We start from the raw sequence: 18,827 nt of genomic DNA on the forward strand, positions 1-18,827 counted from the left end.
TTGAGTCTGTTTTTCTTTTTGTTGTTTAGTAGTTAGTTGGTAAGGGTGCCTCAAGCAAAGCTTCACTTGGGCCTATCATATTTGTCTTTGATCCCATGGTCAAAAAACAAATCGTTGTGTGTAGGATGGTGAAAGTTGTGACCTTGAGACTCTTGTGTCGGCCGATAATCATCAAGTGGTTTCTCGGGACCATTGTGTTCTCAAATCTTATCTAAGGTTGTTGTGGGTCCCCGACTCCGTGTCTTTAGCAATCCCAAAGCTTATGAGGTGAGAATTTGAATTGTAAGTCCAAGTTCCGAGCCATTGGTCTAGAACTTGCCCCGAATGTTTGTCTAGGAGAAATCCTAAGTGGAATTTGACTTGAGACGTGATTATAGGCTCTCCTTGATCCAAATAATATCTTAACACTTCCAAAGCCTACTAATAATAAAAATCCCTAGTCAGCCCTTTTGAGCCTTAGACCTTTTTCTTTCAAGAACCATGCTACAAGCCTTTACCCGTTTTAAAGATACCCTCTCTTGGCACCCGATCTTTCCTTAGCACATGGCAAAAGTATAAGTTTGGGGGGAGAGATGAGGATTGAAACAAAGTGGTAAAAGGTACAAAATGAAGAAAAGGACAGGCAATGAAAAAGAAAGAAAACCCAAAAAAAAGACAAAAAGAATGTTCAATGTTGAAAAGAATGAAGGGATTCAATAAAAGCAAAGAAAGAAAGGTGTGGAAAGTTTAGAAAGGAGAAAAGATTTGAAATGTACAAGAAAGAGTGACAATGTGTCTCTCTAACCCCGTAGAAAGAAGTGAAATGACTTAAAAAGTCAAATGAATGTGTGCCAAAATGAAGCAAAAGATGCGCTAAAGGGAAGATGGAACCTACTTAGACCAAACATTTCCTACCCAACACCAAAAGCCTTCACTATGTCTCCACAAAAAGTCCTATATGATCTTGAGTTGAATGAAGCTTTCATTAGTGGTGACTCACATAAGGGGCAAGCATATGGTACCTAGTCCCGGACTTTTGACTTTTCCTTGAGAGAGATGAGTGTATTTCCATTAACCTTGTTCCGAGTGATACTATCCTAAAGGTGAGGTTGCTTAGGGAGAGTCGAGGATTTGTGAGTTTGGGTTCCACAATGGCCGAAGTAATAGAAAGAGTTCCTTTGATGTGTTGAGTCAACTCTTGATGCTCTTGTGTCGCACTAGATCCATGGTGTTTAAAAAGGTGGATGTTGTTAATGATTCATTTGAATTAAGGGCAATTGTTAGTCCCAATTGATGCTAGTTGAGGTCACTTTAGGTCAGCCGAATTTTCTTGGATTTACTCTTAAGGGATGGGTCTTATTTTGGTTGCTTGAGGACAAGCAAAAGCTTAAGTTTGGGAGAGTTGACAACTAGGGATTATGATGCATTTTACATTCCTTCTTACTCGAGTTTTGATTAGAAATGTGTACAAAATAGTCCCAAAGGCTTACGTGTTGTACTTGATTGCAGGGTTTGATCAACAAGGTGACAATTCGTCAAAACCAGCTCAAAAAGGAGTGAAACATGCACAAGTACCAAGAACAAGTCCAAGCTCAGTAAAACAGGACCAATGCGGACACACTCCATTCTGTGCGGTCCGCAAAGGAGAGGTTCAGGAGTACTCATCTCAGGCAGCAAAGCAATGCGGCCGCACTCCATTCTGTACGGTCCGCAATGAAGAGATTCAGAGAGTTCTCAATTTCAGACAGCCAAGTGATGCGATCGCACTCCATTCTGTGCGGTCCGCATTGACCTCATTGTGGTCACACTCGGTTCTGTGCGGTCCGCAAAGCTCAACTTCAGAGAGTTGTCAAGATAGAGAATTATTGCCAATGCGGTCCGCGTTCCATTTTGTACGGACCGCAACAGGAGCCACCGCGGCCGCGGTGCATTTTGTGCGGTCCGCGGTGGCCATGTTCAGAGAGCAGGAATTTCAGCTAAGAGCCTTAGTGCGGCCGCACTTGATTTTGTGCGGTCCGCACTAGCCCGCAGGGGTATTTTTGTCCAGAATTTTCGGCCTAGTATAAATAGTTTCTTTTCCCATTTTTAGGTTATCAGTTAGATTCTACAGCTGAGTTGCGCTCGTGAATAGTGTTCTTTTGCCATTTGGAGTTGTTTTACACGAGTTTTACCATTGAATCTTCAAGTTTTAATTAGTAATTTAATATTATGGGTTTTTCTTCATCTATTTCTTTGTTTTCCTCTATTATCATAAGTAGCTAGACCCATCAGCTAGGGTTGTGGCTCAACCCTAGTGTGGGTAATTGATGGGTCTTGTGTTTTAAGGTTTGAATGTCTATGGGTGTTTGATATTTGGACTAATTTATGGTTTTGTTGTTGAATTAGTGGTTACAAACACTAGTTTATGCTTAGTTGACTTGGGTTCTTCTTGAGAAAGAGAGCCTAAGTCTATAAAATTAGTCCAACAAGGAATTGGGGCGTACTCAAGAGAATTGATAGCCCCAATTAAAGGGTTAAACCGAGATATCGTAAAACCCGACTTGAACCTAGATTGCCTGCACAAATGATCATACCCAGTTGATCTTGAGAAAGTCAATTAGGGCAAAATCACTCGAACTACCGAGAGGTATAGATTGAGTAGAATCATGCAATGGTTATATCGTAATCCCAAAATATGACAACCTAGCCTTAGACACGAGAACCCGTAAAGTATCCACCTAGGTGAAAGTCATTCCCCTAGTGCCTTTTTAACTAATTAGACAATCTTCAATAGTCTGCTCTTAGCTTAACTTAGCTTAATTTAACATCTTAGTAGTATAAATTTAGAAGTTATATCAAAACCAAAAATGTTTAGAAGTGCAATTAGGAACAATTACGCAACTCTAACTTAGATAGAAACTCAGTTCCAATCTCTAGCTCCCTGTGGAAATCGATCCCGACCTTCTCGGGTAAAAGCTGCTTCGACCCTCTTGCTACTTTATAGTAGTACTAGGTTTGCCTCGATCAGCTATAGCATACAAAAATCTGGGATTCAGGCGGAATTCTAATATTATGGCCCTAATACGCAAAAAACGAGGAACGGTAATGGCGAGGCAGTAACTATAGTTCCTTAAATTGTTGCTGATGGTCCGGCAAAATTATATTCGATCCGGGTCTGGCGGCCCGGAACCATGCAAAAAGCGCACACAAAAATCTGGGAATCGTGCGAAATTCCAGTTTTATTGGCCGGCAAAAATTTTGGTTATCCGGGTCCGGTTGCCCGGGCCCATGTAGAAAGCGTAGGCTATAGCACACGAAAATCTGGGAATCGGGTGGAATTCCAATTTTATGGCCCTAAATTACCAAAAAATGAGGAACGATCATAGCGAGGTGGTGACTATTGTTCCTTATGTCATCATTGATGGCGCTGCAAAATTTTAGGCGATCCGAGTCTGACAGATCGAGCCCATGCAGGAGACGTGGGCTATTGCACACGAAAATCTGGAATTAGGCAGACTTCCAGTTTTTGGCCCTAAAACACCAAAAAATAAGGAACGGTCATAGCGAGGCGGTGACTATTATCCCTTAGGTCCTTTTTGATGGGATTGCCATATGTTAAGCTATCCGGGTCCTGCCACCTGGGCCCATTCAGAAGGCGTGGGTTATAGTATACGAAAATCAAGGGATCGGGCAGAATTTCAGTTTTATTGTCCTAAAACACCAAAAAGCGAGGAACGGTCATGGCACGGCGGTATTGTTCCTTAGGTCGGGGTTCGGTCACTCGGGCCCATGCAGAAGGCGTGGGTTAGCACACAAAAATTTTGGAATAGGGCGGAATTCCAATTTCCCCTGAAGCGCCAAAAAATGAATACAGTCATGGCGAGGCTGTGACTATTGTTTCCTAAGTTATTTTTTATGGTCCAGCAAATCTTAGGCGATCCAGGTCTGGCCACTGGGCCAATGTAGAAGGTGTCGGCTATAGCACATGAAAAACTCAAAGTCAGGCAGAATTCCAGTTTTATAGCCCTAAAATACAAAAAATGAGTAATGGTCATGGCGAGGCGGTGACTATTGTTCTTGAGGTCATTTTTTATGGCCCATAAATTTTGTAGGGATTTGGGTCCGACGGCCCGGGCCCATGCAGAAGGCCTGAGCTATAGCATACGAAAATCTGGGAATCGGGCGGCATTTTAGTTTTATGTCCCTAAAATACCAAACAAGAGGAACAATCATGGCGAGGCAATGACTATTGTTCCTTAGGTCTTATTTAATGGCACGGTAAAATTTAGGCTATCTGGGTCTGGCGGTCCCGGCCCATGCAGAAGGCGTGGTTTATAGCATATGAAAATCAAAAAATCGAGCGGAATTCCAGTTTTATGGCCCTAAAATGCCAAAAATTGAGGAATAGTCATGGCGAGGTGGTGACTACTGTTCCTTAGATCATATTTGATGTCCCGACAAAATTTAAGGCGATCCGGGTCCGGCGAGCCGGGCCCATGTAAAAGCCGTGAGCTATAGCACACGGAAATTGTGTGCAATTCTTGTTTTATGGCCCTAAAACGCCAAAAAATGAGGAACTATGATGGCGAGGCGATGTCTATTGTTCCTTAGGTCGTTTTTGATGTCCCGGTAAAATTTAAGGTGATCCGGGTCGAGCGGATCGGGCCCATGCAGAAGGTGTGGGCTATAGCACACGAAAATTTAGGAATCGAGCGGAATTCCTATTTGATGTCTCTAAAACACCAAAAAATGAGGAACGGTCATAGTGAGGTGGTGACTTTTGTTTCTTAGGTCATTTTTTATGGGCCGTCAAAATTTTAGGCGATCCGGGTCCAGTGGCCCGCTCCCATGCAGAAGGCGTAATATAGCATACGAAAATATGGGAATCGGGCAGAATTCCAGTTTATGGCTTCAAAATGCCAAAATACGAGGAACGGTCATGGCTAGCGGTGACTATTGTTCCTTAGGTCGTTATTGATGGTCCGGCAAAATTTTAGGCGATCCGAGTCCATCGAAGCAGGCCCATGTAGGAGGCGGGAATTAGGCGTAATTCATGTTTATAGCTGTAAAATACCAAGAAACGAGGAACGTTCATGGCGAGGCAGCGATTATCGTTCCTTAGGCCGTTATTGATGGACTGGCAAAATTAAAGGCCCTAAAACGCCAAAAAACGAGTCACGATCATGGCAAGGCGGTGACTATTCTTCCTTAGGTCATTTTTGATGGCCTGGAAAAGTTTTTGGTGATCTTGGTCTGGCAGCCCGGGCCCATGCAGAAGGCGTGGGCTATAGCACACGAAAATATAGGAATCGGGCGGAATTCCACTTTTATGACCCTAAAACGTCAAAAAATGAGTAACGGTCATGGCGAGGTGGTTACTATTTTTCCTTACCTCATTTTTGATGGCCAAATAATTTTAAGGGGATCTGGGTCCGGTGGCCCGGGCCCATGCAGAAGGCGTGGGCTATAGCATACGAAAATCTAGGAATTTGGCGAAATTTTTGTTTTATAGCTCTAAAATGCCAAAAAATGAGGAACGATCATAACGAGGCGGTGACTATTGTTCCTTTGGTATTTTTTGATGGTCCGACAAAATTTAGGCTATCCGGGTCCGGTGACCCCGCCCCATATAGACTACGTGTGTTATAGCACATGAAAATTTGAGAATTGGGCAGAATTCCATTTCTATGGCCCTAAAATACCAAAAAACGAGGAACGGTCATGGCTAGGCGGTGACCATTGTTCCTTAGGTCGTTTTTTATGTCCCGGAAAAATTTTAGGCGATCCGGGTCCGGCGGCCCGAGCCCATGCAGAAGGCGTGGGCTATATATCACACGAAAATCTGGGTATCCGGCGAAATTCCAGTTTTATGGCCCTAAAACGCCAAAAAATCAACAACGGTCATGGCGAGGCAGTGACTATTGTTCCTTAGGTCATCTTTGATGGCCCAACAAAATTTTAGGCGATATGTTTCCGGCGGATCAGGCCCATGCAAGAGGCGTGGGGTATAGCACACGGAAATCTAAAAATTAGGCGAACTTACAATATTATGGACCTAAAAAATCAAAAAATGAGGAACGGTCATGGCGAGGCGGTAACTATTGTCCCTACCTCATTTTCAATGGCCCGACAAAAGTTTAGGCTATCCGGGTCCGGCTGCCCAGTCCCATACAGAATGCGAGGGCTATGGCATACGAAAATCAGAGAATCGGGCGGAATTCCAGTTTTATGACCTTAAAATGCCAAAAAACGAGGAACGATTACGGCGATAAGGTGACTAGTGTTCCTTATGTCATTTTTTATAGTACGGTGAAATGTAAGGAGATCTGAGTCTGGTCACCTTGGCCCATGCAGAAGGCGCGGCCTAGCACACAAAAATTTCGGAACCGGGCGGAATTCCAATTTTATGGTCATAAAACGCTAAAAACGAATTACGGACATGGCGAGGCGGTGACTATTGTTCCTTAGGTCTTTTTTGATGGGACGGTAAAATTTTAGTCTATCGGGTTTGGTGGCCCTGGCCCATGCAGAAGGCGTGGGTTATAACACATGAAAATCTGATAATCGGGCATAATTTCAGTTTTATGGCACTAAAACGCCAAAAAACGAGGAACGGTCATGGCGAGGCAGTGACTATTGTTCCTTAGGTCATTTTTGATGGGCCGGAAAAATTTTAGTCTATCCAGGTCCGGCCACTCGGGCCCATGCAGAAGGCGTGGGCTATGACACATGAAAATTTGGGAATCGACCGGAATTCAGTTTTATGGCCATAAAACACTAAAAATAAGGAACGGTCATGGCGAGGTGGTGACTATTGTTCTTTAGGTTGTCTTTGATGGCCCGGGAAAATTTTATGCGATTCGAGTCCAGCGGACCAGGCCTATGCAGGAGGCGTGGGCTATCGCACACGAAAATCTAAGAATCAGGCGGAATTCCAATTTTATGGCCCTATAACACCTAAAAAAGAGAAAAGATCATGGCGAGTCGGTGACCATTGTTCCTTAGGTCATTTTTGATGGGACGGAAAAATATTAGGCTATCCGGGTCTGGCCGCCCGAGCCCATGTAGAAGGCGTGGGCTATTGCATACGAAAATCAAGGGATCGGGCAAAATTCCAGTTTTATGGCCCTAAAATGCTAAAAATAATGAACGGTCATGGAGAGGCAATGATTGTTGTTCCTTTTGCCATTTTTATAGTACGGCAAAATTTTAGGAGATCCAGGCCCGGTCACCCGGACCCATGCAGAAGGCGTGGGCTAGCACACGAAAAATTTTGAATTGTGCGAAATTTTAATTTTATGGCCCTAAAGCGCCAAAAAATGAATAACGGCCATGGCGAGGTGGTGACTATCATTGCTTAAAATATTTTTGATGGTCCGGCAAAATTTTGAGCAATCCAGGTTCGGTCGCCCGGGCCCATGCAGAAGGTGTGGGCTATAGTGCATGGAAATCTCAAAATCAGGCTGAATTCCAGTTTTGTGGCCCTAAACGCCGAAAAATGAGGAACGGTCAAGGCGAGGCGGTGACTATTGTTCCTTAGGTGCAGCAAAATTTTAGGCGATCTGAGCCCGGTTGCCCCGTGCCATGCAAGAGGCGTGGGCTATAGCACACGAAATACTTGGAATTAGGTTAAATTCAAGTTTTATGGCCCTGAAACACCAAAAATTGAGGAACGGTCATGGCGAGGCGGTGACAATTGTTACTTAGGTCGTTTCTGATGTCTCGACAAAATTTAAGACGATCCGGGTCCGATCACCCGGGCCCATGCAGAAGGCGTGGGCTATGGCATATGAAAGTCTGAGAATCACGCGTAATTCCAGTTTTATGGACCTAAAATGCCAGAAAACTAGGAACGAACATGACGAGGCGGTGACTATTGTTCCTTAGGTCATTTTTTATGGCTCCAAATTTAAGGAATCTGGGTCCGGTGGCTAGGGCCCATGCAGAAGGCATGGGCTATAGCACACGAAAATATGGAAATCGGGCGGAATTTCAAATTTATGGCCCTAAAATTCCAAGAAACGAGGAACGGTCACAGCGAGGCGGTGACTATTGTTCCTTAATTCTTTTTGATAGGCCAACAAAATTTTAGACTATCCAGGTCCGGTAGCCCTGCCCATGCAGAATGCATGGGCTATGGCATACGAAAATCAGAGAATTGGGCGAAATTCTAATTTTATGACCCTAAAACGCCAAAAATGAGGAACGGTCTATTGTTCCTTAGGTCGTTATTGATGGCCCGGCAAAATTTTAGGCGATCCGGGTCTGGCGGCCTGGACCCATACATAAGGCGTGGAGCACATAAAAATTTGGAAATCATGCGGAATTCCAGTTTTATGGCCCTATAACGCCAATAAACGAGGAAGTCGAGGCGATGACTATTGATCCTTAGTTCGTTTTTTTATGGGCTGGCAAAATTTTAGGTTATCCAGGTCTAGCCACCCGGGCCCATGCAGAATGTGTGGGCTATAGCACACGAAAATTTGGAATCGGGCGAAATTTCAGTTTTAAGGGCATAAAACACCAAAAAATGAGGAACGGTCATGGCGAGGCGGTGACTATTATCCTTTAGGCCATCTTTGATGGCCCGGCAAAATATTAGGCGATCCGAGAGACAGACCAGGCCCATGCAGGAGGCGTGAGCTATAGCACACGAAAATTTTAGAATTAGGCGCAATTTCAGTTTTATGGCCCTATAACACCAAAAAACGTTAAACGGCCATCACGGGGCGATGACTATTGTTTAGGTTGATTTTGATGGGACGGAAAAATTTTATGAGATGCAGGTCTGGTCACCCGAGCCCATGCAGAAGGCATGGGCTAGTGCACGAAAATTTTGGTATCGGACGAAATTCTAATTTTTTGGCCCTAAAGCACCAAAAAAATGAATAAAGGTCATAGAGAGGCAGTGACTATTGTTTCCTAATTTGTTTTTGATGGTCCAGAAAAATTTTAGGCGATCCAGGTCCGGCCGCCCGTGCCCATGCAGAAGGTGTCGGCTATAGCACAGGAAAACCTCGGAATCGGGCGGAATTCCAGTTTTAAGGCCCTAAAATGCCAAAAATGAGGAACAGTCATGGAGAGACGATGTTCCTTAGGTCATTTTTGATGCCCCGGCAAAGTGTTAGTCTATCCGGGTCCGGCCGCCCGACCCCATGCAGAAGGCATGGGCTATGCAAACGAAAATCAAGAAATCGGGCGGAATTCCAGTTTTATGGCCCCAAAATACCAAAAAATGAGGAATGGTCATGGCGAGGAGGTGACCATTGTTCCTTAGTTCATTTTTTATGTCTCGGCAAAAAATTAGGCGATCCGGGCCCGATCATACGGGCCCATGCAGAAGGCGTGAGCTAGCACACGAAAATTAGGAGATCGGGCGAAATTCAAGTTTTATGGCCCTAAAACGCCAAACAATGAGTAACGGCCATGGAGATGCGATAACTATTGTTCCTTAGGTCATTTTTGATAGCCCAAATTTTTTTAGGCGATACGGGTCTGGCGGCTTGCGCCCATGCAGAAAGCGTGGGTTATAGCACATGAAAATGTGAGAATCAGGCAGAATTTCAGTTTTATGGCCCTAAAAGGCTAAAAAATGAGGAACGGTCATACTGAGGCGATGACTATTGTTCCTTAGGTCTTGTTTGATAGGCTAGCAAAAATTTGGGTTATCCAGGTCCAATGGCCTCGGCCCATGCAGAAGGCGTGGATTATAGCACATGAAAATATGAGAATCTGACGGAATTCTAGTTTTATGGCCCTAAAATGCCAAATATTGAGGAACTGTCAGGGCGAGCCAGTGACTATTATTACTTGGGTAGTTCTTTATGTTTATGAAAATATAAGGTGTTCCGAGTCCGGTCATCCGGGCCCATGCAGAAGGCGTGGGCTATAGCATACGAAAATCTAGGAATCTGGCGGAATTCCAATTTATGGCCCAAAAATGCTAAAAACGAGGAACGGTCATGGAGAGGCGGGGCTATTGTTCCTTAGCTTGTTTTTTATACCCAGGCATAATTTTTGACGATCCGGGCCCATACAGGAGGCGTGGCCTATAGCACATAAAAATCTAGGAATCAGGCAAAATTCTAGTTTTGTGGTCCTAAAACGCCAAAAAATGAGTAACGTTCATGGAGAGGCGGTGAATCAATCTCTTAGGTCGTCCTTGATGTCCCAGCAAACTTTTAGGTGATCCGAGTCCGATGGACCAGGCCCACGCAGGAGGCGTGGGCCCACGAAAATCGTAGAATTAGGCGAAATTCCAGTTATATGGCCCTATAACACTAAAAGACAAGAAACAATCATGGCGAGCCAGTGACTATTGTTCCTTAGGTCGTTTTTGATAGCTCGAAAAATTTTAGACGATCCGGGTCCGGCGGCCCGGGCTCATGCAGAAGGTGTGGACTATAGCACACGAAAATCTAAGAATCGGGCAGAATTCCAATTTAATGGCCCTAAAACACAAAAACGAGGAACGATCATGGCAAGGTGGTGACTATTGTTCCTTAGGTCGTTTTTGATATCCCAGCAAAATTTTAGGCGATCCGGATCCGGTAGCCTTGGCCCATGCAAAAGGCGTGCACTATAGCACACGAAAATTTGGGGATCTAATGGAATTCCAGTTTTATGTCCCTAAAATACCAAAAAATAAGAAACGGTCATGGTAAGGTGGTGACTATTATTCCATAGGTCTTTCTTGATTGGCCGACAAAATTTTAGGCTATCCGTGTCCGGTAGTCCCGGCCCATGCGGAAGGCGTGGGTTATAGAACATGAAAATATGAGAATCGGGAAAATTCTATTTTTATGGCCCTAAAACGCCAAAAAATGAGGAACAGTCATGGCGAGGCAGTGACTATTGTTTCTTATGTCGTTTTTATGTCGCGGCAAAATTTTAGGCAATTCGAGCCCAGCGGCCTGGGCCCATGCAGAAGGCGTGGGCCATAGCATACAAAAATTTGGGAATTGGGCGGAATTCTAGTTTTATGGTCCAAAAACGCGAAAAAACGAGGAACGGTCATGGTGAAGAGGTGACTATTATTTCTTAGGGCGTTCTTGATGGTCCGACAAAATTTTAGCCGATCCGGGATCGGCGTCCCGGACCCATGCAGAAGGCGTGGGCTATAAACACACGAAAATTTGGGAATCGTGCGGAATTCTAGTTTCATGGCCCTAAAACACCAAAACCGAGAAACGGCTATGGCGAAGCGGTGACTATTGTTCTTTAGGTCATTTTTTATGGCACAGAAAATTTTTAGTCGATCCGGTCTAGCGGCCTGGGACGATGCAGAAGACGTGGGCTACAACACATGAAAAATTGGGAATCGGGCGGAATTCCAGTTTTATGCCCATTAAACACCAAAAATGAGGAAGGGTCATGGTGAGGCGTTGACTATTGTTCTTTAGGTCGTCTTTGATGGCCCGGAAAAATTATGGGCGATCCTATTCCGACGGCCTGGGCACATGCAGGAGGCGTTGGCTATAAACACACAAAAATTTGGAAATCGGACGGAATTCAAGTTTTATGGCCCTATAACGCCAAAAAATGTGGAACGGTCATGGCGAGGCTGTTACTATTGTTCCTTGGTCTTTTTTGATCGGCCGGCAAAATTTTAGGCTATTCGTGTCCGGTGGCCCCGACCCATGCAAAAGGCGTGGGATATAGGACATGAAAATATGAGAATATGGCGAAATTTCAGTTTTATGGCTCCTAAAACGCCAAAAAATGAGGAACAGTCGTGGCGAGGTGGTGACTATTGTCCCTTAGGTCATTTTTTATGTCTCGGCCAGCCAGCGGCCTGGACCATGCAGAAGGCGTGAAGTATAGCAAACGGAAATCTGGGAATCGGGCGAATTTCAGTTTTATGGTCCTAAAACGCCAAAAGCAAGGAACGGTCATGGTGAGACAGTGACTATTGTTCCTTAGATCGTTATTGATGGTTCGGCAAAATTTTAGTCGATCCAGGTCTGGCGGCCCGGACCCATGCAAAAGGCGTGGGCTATAGTACACGAAAATTTTGGAATCGTGCGAAATTCCAGTTTTATGGCTCTAAAACACTAATAAACGAGGAACGGTCTTGGATAAGCGGTGATTATTGATACTTAGGCCATTTTTCATGGGTCGGCAAATTTTAGGCTATCCGGGCCCATGTAGAAGGCGTGGGTTATAGCATCCGAAAATCGGATAATTGGAAGGAATTCCAGTTTTATGGCCCTAAAACGCCAAAAAATGAGGAACGGTCATAGAGAGGCAGTGACTGTTGTTCCTTAAGTCATTTTTGATGTCCTGGAAAAATTTTTGGTGACCTGGGTTCAGCAGCCTGGGCCCGTGCAGATGGTGCGGGTTATAGCATACGAAAATGTGGGAATAAGGCGGAATTCCACTCTTGTTGCCCTAAAACGCCAAAAACGAGAAACAGTCATGGCGAAGCGGTGACTATAGTTCCTTAGGTCGTTATTGATGGTCTTAAAAAGTTTTAGCGATCCGGTCCAGCGGCATGGACCCATATAGAAGGCGTGGGCTATAGCACACGAAAATTTGTAAATCGTGTGGAATTCTTGTTTTATGGCCCTAAGATGCCAAAAAGCGAGTAACTGTCATGGAAAGACGGTAACTATTGTTCCTGAGGTCGTTTTGTTATGACCCGAAAATTTTTTATACGATCTAGGTCCGGCGGCTCGGGCCGATGTAGAAGTCGTGGGCTATAGCACACGAAAATCTAGGAATGGGGCAAAATTCCAGTTTTATGGCCCTAAAATGCCAAAAATCAAGGAACGGTCATGGTGAGGCGATGACTAATGTTCCTTAGATCGTTATTGATGGTATGCCAAAATTTTAGTCGATCCGGGTCCGGCGGCCCAGACCCATGCAGAAAGCATGGACTATAGCATATGAAAATCAAGAGATCGGGCGGAATTCTAGTTTTATGGACCTGAAACGCCAAAAATGAGGAACGGACTTGGAGAGGTCGTGGATATTGTTATTTAGGTCATTTTTTTAATAGTACGGAAAAATTTTAGGAGATTCGGGTCCGGTCACCCAGGTCCATGCAAAAGGTGTGGGCTATTGCACACGAAAACCTCAGAATCTGGCAGAATTCCAGTTTTAAGGCCCTAAAATGCCAAAAAATGAGGAACGGTCATGGCGAGGCGATGACTATTGCTCCTTAGGTCTTTTTTCATGCTCCGACAAAATGTTAGGCTATCCGGGTTCGGTCTCCTAGCCCATGCAGAAGGCGTGGGCTATAGCATACGAAAATCAGGAGATCGAGCGGAATTCCAGTTGTATGGCCCTAAAATGCCAAAAAATGAGGACAACCTTGGATAGGAGGTGACTACTGTTCCTTAGGTCATTTTTTATAGTGCGAAAATTTCATAGGAGATCCAGGTCCGTTCACCCGGGCCCACGCAGAAGGCGTGAGCTATAGCATACGAAAATTTGTAAATCGGGCGGAATTCCAGTTTTATAGCCCTAAAACGCAAAAAAAACGAGTAACGGTCATGGCGAGATGGTGACTATTGTTCCTTAGGTTTTTTTATGGGCTGGCAAAATTTTAGGCTATCCAGGTCCGGTGGCCCCGGCCCATGTAGGAGACATGGGTTATAGCACACGAAAATCGGAGAATCGAGCGAAATTCAACTTTTGTGGCCCGAAAATGCCAAAAAACGAGGAACGATCATGGCGAGGCAGTGAATATTGTTTATTAGGTGATTTTTGATATATCGGCAAAATTTTAGGCGATCCGGGTCCGGCGGCCTAGGCCCACGCCTTCAGCACACGAAAATCTAGGAATGGGGCAAAATTTTAATTTTATGGTCCTAGAATGCCAAAAACACAAGGAACGATTATGGCGAGGTGGTGATTATTGTTCCTTAGATCGTGATTGACGGGCCAACAAAATTTTAGGCTATCTGGAACCTATCACCCTAGCCCATGCAGAAGGTGTGGGCTATAGCACACGAAAATCTAGGAATCGGGCGAAATTTCAGTTTTATGGCTCTAAAACGCCAAAAAACGAGGAACGGTCATGTCAGGGTGGTAAGTATTGCTCGTTAGGACATCTTTGATGGTCCGGCAAAAGTTTAGGTGATCCGAGTCCGGCGTACTAGGCCCATGCAGGAGGCGTGGGCTATATCACACGAAAAACTAGGAATTAGGCGAAATTTTAGTTATGTTTGCCTAAAATACCAAAAAACGAGGAACTCTCATAGCGAGGCAGTGACTATTGTTCCTTAGGTTATTTTTTATGGGATGGAAAAATGTTAGGCTATTCGGGTCTGGCTGCTCAGGCCTATGCAGAAGGCATGGCTATAGCATAAGAAAATTAGGGGAACGGGCTGAATTCCAGTTTTATGGCCCTAAAACGCCAAAAAACAAGGAACGGTCATGATGAGGTGGTGACCATTGTTCATTAGATCATTTTTTATAGTTCAACAAAATTTTAGGAGATCTGGGTCTAGTCACCCGGGCCCAGGCAGAAGGCGTGGGCTAGTACACAAAAATTTTAGAATCGGGCGGAACTCCGATTTTGTGCCCCTAAAGCGCCTAAAAACGAATAACGATAATGGCGAGGTAGTGACTGTTGTTTCTTAAGCCGTTTTTTATGGTCCGAAAATTTTTTAGGCGATTTCGCTCTGGCCGACAGGCCCCATGAAAAAAGTGTGGGCTATAACATACGAAAATCTTAGAAAAGGCAGAATTCCAATTTTATGGCCCTAAAACGCCAAAAAATGAGGAACAGTCATAGCGAGGCGGTGACTGTTGTTCCTTAGGTTATTTTTGATGATCCAACAAAATTTTAGGCTATCCGGGTCCTGTCACCCTATCCCATGCAGAAGGCGTGGGCTATAACACACAAAAATCTGGGAACCGGGCGGAATTCCAATTTTATGGCCCCTAAAACACCAAAAAAGAAGGAACAGTCATAGCGAGGTGGTGACTTTTGTTCCTTAGGTTGTCTTTGATGGCCCGGAAAAATTTTAGGCAATTCGAGTCCGGCGGCCCATGCCCATGCTGAAGGCTTGGGCTATAAGCACACGAAAATATGGGAATCGGGCAGAATTCAAATTATATAGCCGTAAAATTCCAAAAAATGAGAAACGGCCATGGAGAGGCGGTGACTATTGTTACTTAGGATATTTTTGGTGGCCCGAAAAAATTTTAGGCGATTCGGGTCTGACGGCCCGGGCCCATGCAGAAGGTGTGGGCTATAGCACATGAAAATCTAAGAATCGGGCTGAATTCCAGTTTTATGGCCCTAATACGCCAAAAAATGAGGAACGATCATGGAAAGAAGGTGACTACTGTGCCTTAGGTCATTTTTTATGTTTTGGAAAAATATTAGGCGAGCCGATTCCGGTCATTCGGGACCATGCAGAAGACGTGGGCTATAGCGAAATTCAAGTTTTATGGCCCTACAATGTAAAAAAAATGAGTAATGGTCATGTCAAGGCGGTGACTATTGTTTCTTAAGTCGTTTTTGATGGCCCGAAAATTTTTTAGGTGATCTATGTTCGGCGGCTCGGGCCCATGCAGAAGGCGTGGGCTATAGTACACGAAAATCTGAAAATCGGGCGGAATTCCAATTTCATAGCCCAAATATGCCACAAGACGAGGAACGGTCATGGCGAGGCGGGGACTATTGTTCGTTAGGTCGTTTTTTATGTCCCATCAAAATTTTAGGCAATCCACGTCCAGCGGTCCAGGCCCATGCAGGAGGCGTGAGCTATAGCACACGAAAATCAAAAATCAAGCGGAGTTCCAATTTTATGGCCCTAAAATGCCATAAAACAAGGAACGATCTTGGCAAGGCGGTGGCTATTATTTCGTAGGTATTTTTTGATGGGCCGATAAAATTTTAGGCGATCCAGGTCCGGTTGCCCCAGCCCATGCAGAAGGCGTGGGCTATAGCACATGAAAATTTGGGAATAGGGCGGAATTCCAGTTGTATGACCCTAAAACACCAAAAAACGAGGAACGATCATGGCAAGGAGGTGACTATTGTTCCTTAAGTCGTCTTTGATGGCCCGGCAAAATTTTTGGTGATCCGAGTCTGGCGAACCAGGCCCATGCAGGAGGCATGATCACACGAAAATCTAGGAATTAGGCGAAATTCAAGTTTTATGGTCCTAAAACACAAAAAAAAATAGGAACAGTCATGAGGAGTCGGTGAATATTATTCCTTAGGTCGTTTTTATTGGAAGGAAAAATGTTAGGCTATCCGGGTCTGTCCGCCCGTTCCCATGAAGAAGGCGTGAGCTATAGCATACGAAAATTTGGGGATTGAGCGAAATTTCAGTTTTATGGCCCTAAAACGCCAAAAAACGAGGAACGGTCAGGGCGAGGCGGTGACTATTGTTCCTTAGGTAGTTTTTAATTGGAAGGCAAAATGTTAGGCTATCCTGGTCTGACCTCCTGGGCCCATGCAGAAGGCGTGGACCATAGCATACAAAAATTAGGAGATCGGGCATAATTCTAATTTTATGGCGCTTAAACGCCAAAAAACAAGGAACGGTCATGGCGAGGCGGTGACTATTATTCCTTAACTCACTTTTTATAGTACGGATAAATTTTTGGAGATCCGAGTCTGGTCCCCTGGGCCCATGCAGAAGGCGTGGGCTAGCACATGAAAATTTTGGAATCGAGCGGATTCCAATTTTATGGCCTTAAAGTGCCAAAAAACAAATAACATGGCGAGGCGGCGACTATTGTTTCTTAAGTTATTTTTGAGGGTCTGTCAAAATTTTAGGCGATCCAGGTCCGGCCGCGAGGGCCCATGCAGAAGGTGTGGGCTATAGCGCACGAAAATCTCAGAATCGGGCGAAATTCTAGTTTTATGGCCCTAAAATGCCTAAAAATGATGAATGGTCATGGAGAGGCGTGGACTATTGTTCCTTAGGTCATTTTTATGCCCAGGAAAAATTTTAGGCAATCCTAGCTTGGTGGCCCGGGCCCATGCAGAAGGCGTGGGCTATAAGCATACTAAAATCTAGGAATCGGACGCAATTCCAGTTTTATGGCCCTTAACTGCCAAAAAATTAGGAACAGTCATGGAGAGCCGATGACTATTGTTCCTTTGGACATTTTTGATGGCCTAACAAAATTATATGTGATCCAGGTCCGGCGGCCCGGACCCATGCAGATGGTGTGTGCTTTAGCACCTACAAATCTAAGAATCGAGCGAAATTTCAGTTTTATGGCCCTAATACGCCAAAGAATGGGGAACGGTCATGGAGAGGAGGTGACCATAGTTCCTTAGGTCATTTTTTATGTTTCAAAAAAATATTAGGCAATCTAGGTTGGGTCATCTAGGGCCATGCAGAGGCATGGGCATAGCACACGAAAATCTTGGGAATCGGGCAGAATTCAAGTTATATGGCCCAAAAATGCAAAAAAACAAGTACCGGTCATGGCGAGGCGGTGACTATTATTCCTTAGGTCTTTTTTGATGGATCGAAAAATTTTTAGGTGGGTGTGAAAAATCTGGGAATCGGGCGGAATTCCAGTTTTATAGCCTTAAAATGCCAAAAAACGAGGAACGGTCATGGCGAGGCAGTGACTATTGTTCCTTAGGTCTTTTTTGATGGGCCGACAAAAATTTAGGTTATCCGGGTCCGGTGGCCCCGGACCATGCATAAGGTGTGGGATATAGCACCTGGAAATCCAAAAATCGGGCGGAATTCCAATTTGTTGGCCCTAAAACACCAAAAATGAGTAACAGTCATGGCGAGTGTTGACGGCCAATTTTGACCTTCCCTTTTAAATTAATATGCTTATACTTAATAGTTTACAATAAATGTTTTGAAAGAATTTTCTATTAATAAATACCTATTTTTACAAATTAATTAAGTATTGATTTTGAAATTAATCACCCATATTAGTATTATGAAATTAAAAAGGTACTTATTATTTTAAAATATTTTTTATGCCATAAAGGTTTTGTAATTAATTACTCCTTAAAATTTGGATTAATTAGATTACTATAATTCAAAATTAGTATTGAAATTTAGAAAACAAAGTATTTTATAAACGATTACAAATATTTAGTAGTGTATTTGATAAATATAGTTTTACTACATTTTATTGGAAATTTATTAAGTTTAATTAAATTAATTTTAAAGGGGTTAAAAACTAAAGGCTACAATTACAATTCCTTAATTAAATATAAAGTGGCTATTCATTAAATCAATTCCAGCCCAATACACAAGCCCGGTCCGAAAATAACCTAGGTCTAATCCCCCCTCTCCACTTTGGCAATCCATTCCATTCCCATTGAACCAATGAGATCGTGCCACGTCACCCCTCCTTATCACTCACAAAACAAACACACGTGCATCTGAACTGTTAGTCTATCTGATCGAAGGCTTACATTTAATCTCCGATTTTCTTTTAATTTCTTAAACACCCGCCCAGAGATATCATCTCCATCGTCAAAATCCTATAATTTGACGGCCACCAAAATTCCTCCCCAAAACCCTTAAATGCTCGTATTATCAGGGCCGTTGGACATCAGATCTAACGGCCCAGATTTCGTCTCTCATCTTTAATCTCAAAGACCAACCCCAATACCCAAACCCTAAAAATCGTTTCCCCCTGCCCCAGCCGCCCTTCTTTACTCTTTCCCTCTCACTTCTTTCAACCTCACAGCCCAAATCAATCAAAAGACCTTGTACAAATTCATGCAAGGTCATGAATTTATCTAGAGATTCATCCTCCCTATCTACCATATCCGTGATTCTCGCTGAATATTTCATCTTTCATCAATAAAGTTTGAAATCCCCCAAATCCGAACCCTAGCCCCAAATATGAAACCTCAAATCGCCTTTGATCTTCAAATCCATGGCATGCATGGTTATCCGTTTTGCTCCTGTACT

Source organism: Nicotiana attenuata, chromosome 7, assembly GCF_001879085.1.
Source record: "Nicotiana attenuata strain UT chromosome 7, NIATTr2, whole genome shotgun sequence".
Classification (NCBI taxonomy): Eukaryota; Viridiplantae; Streptophyta; class Magnoliopsida; order Solanales; family Solanaceae; genus Nicotiana; species Nicotiana attenuata.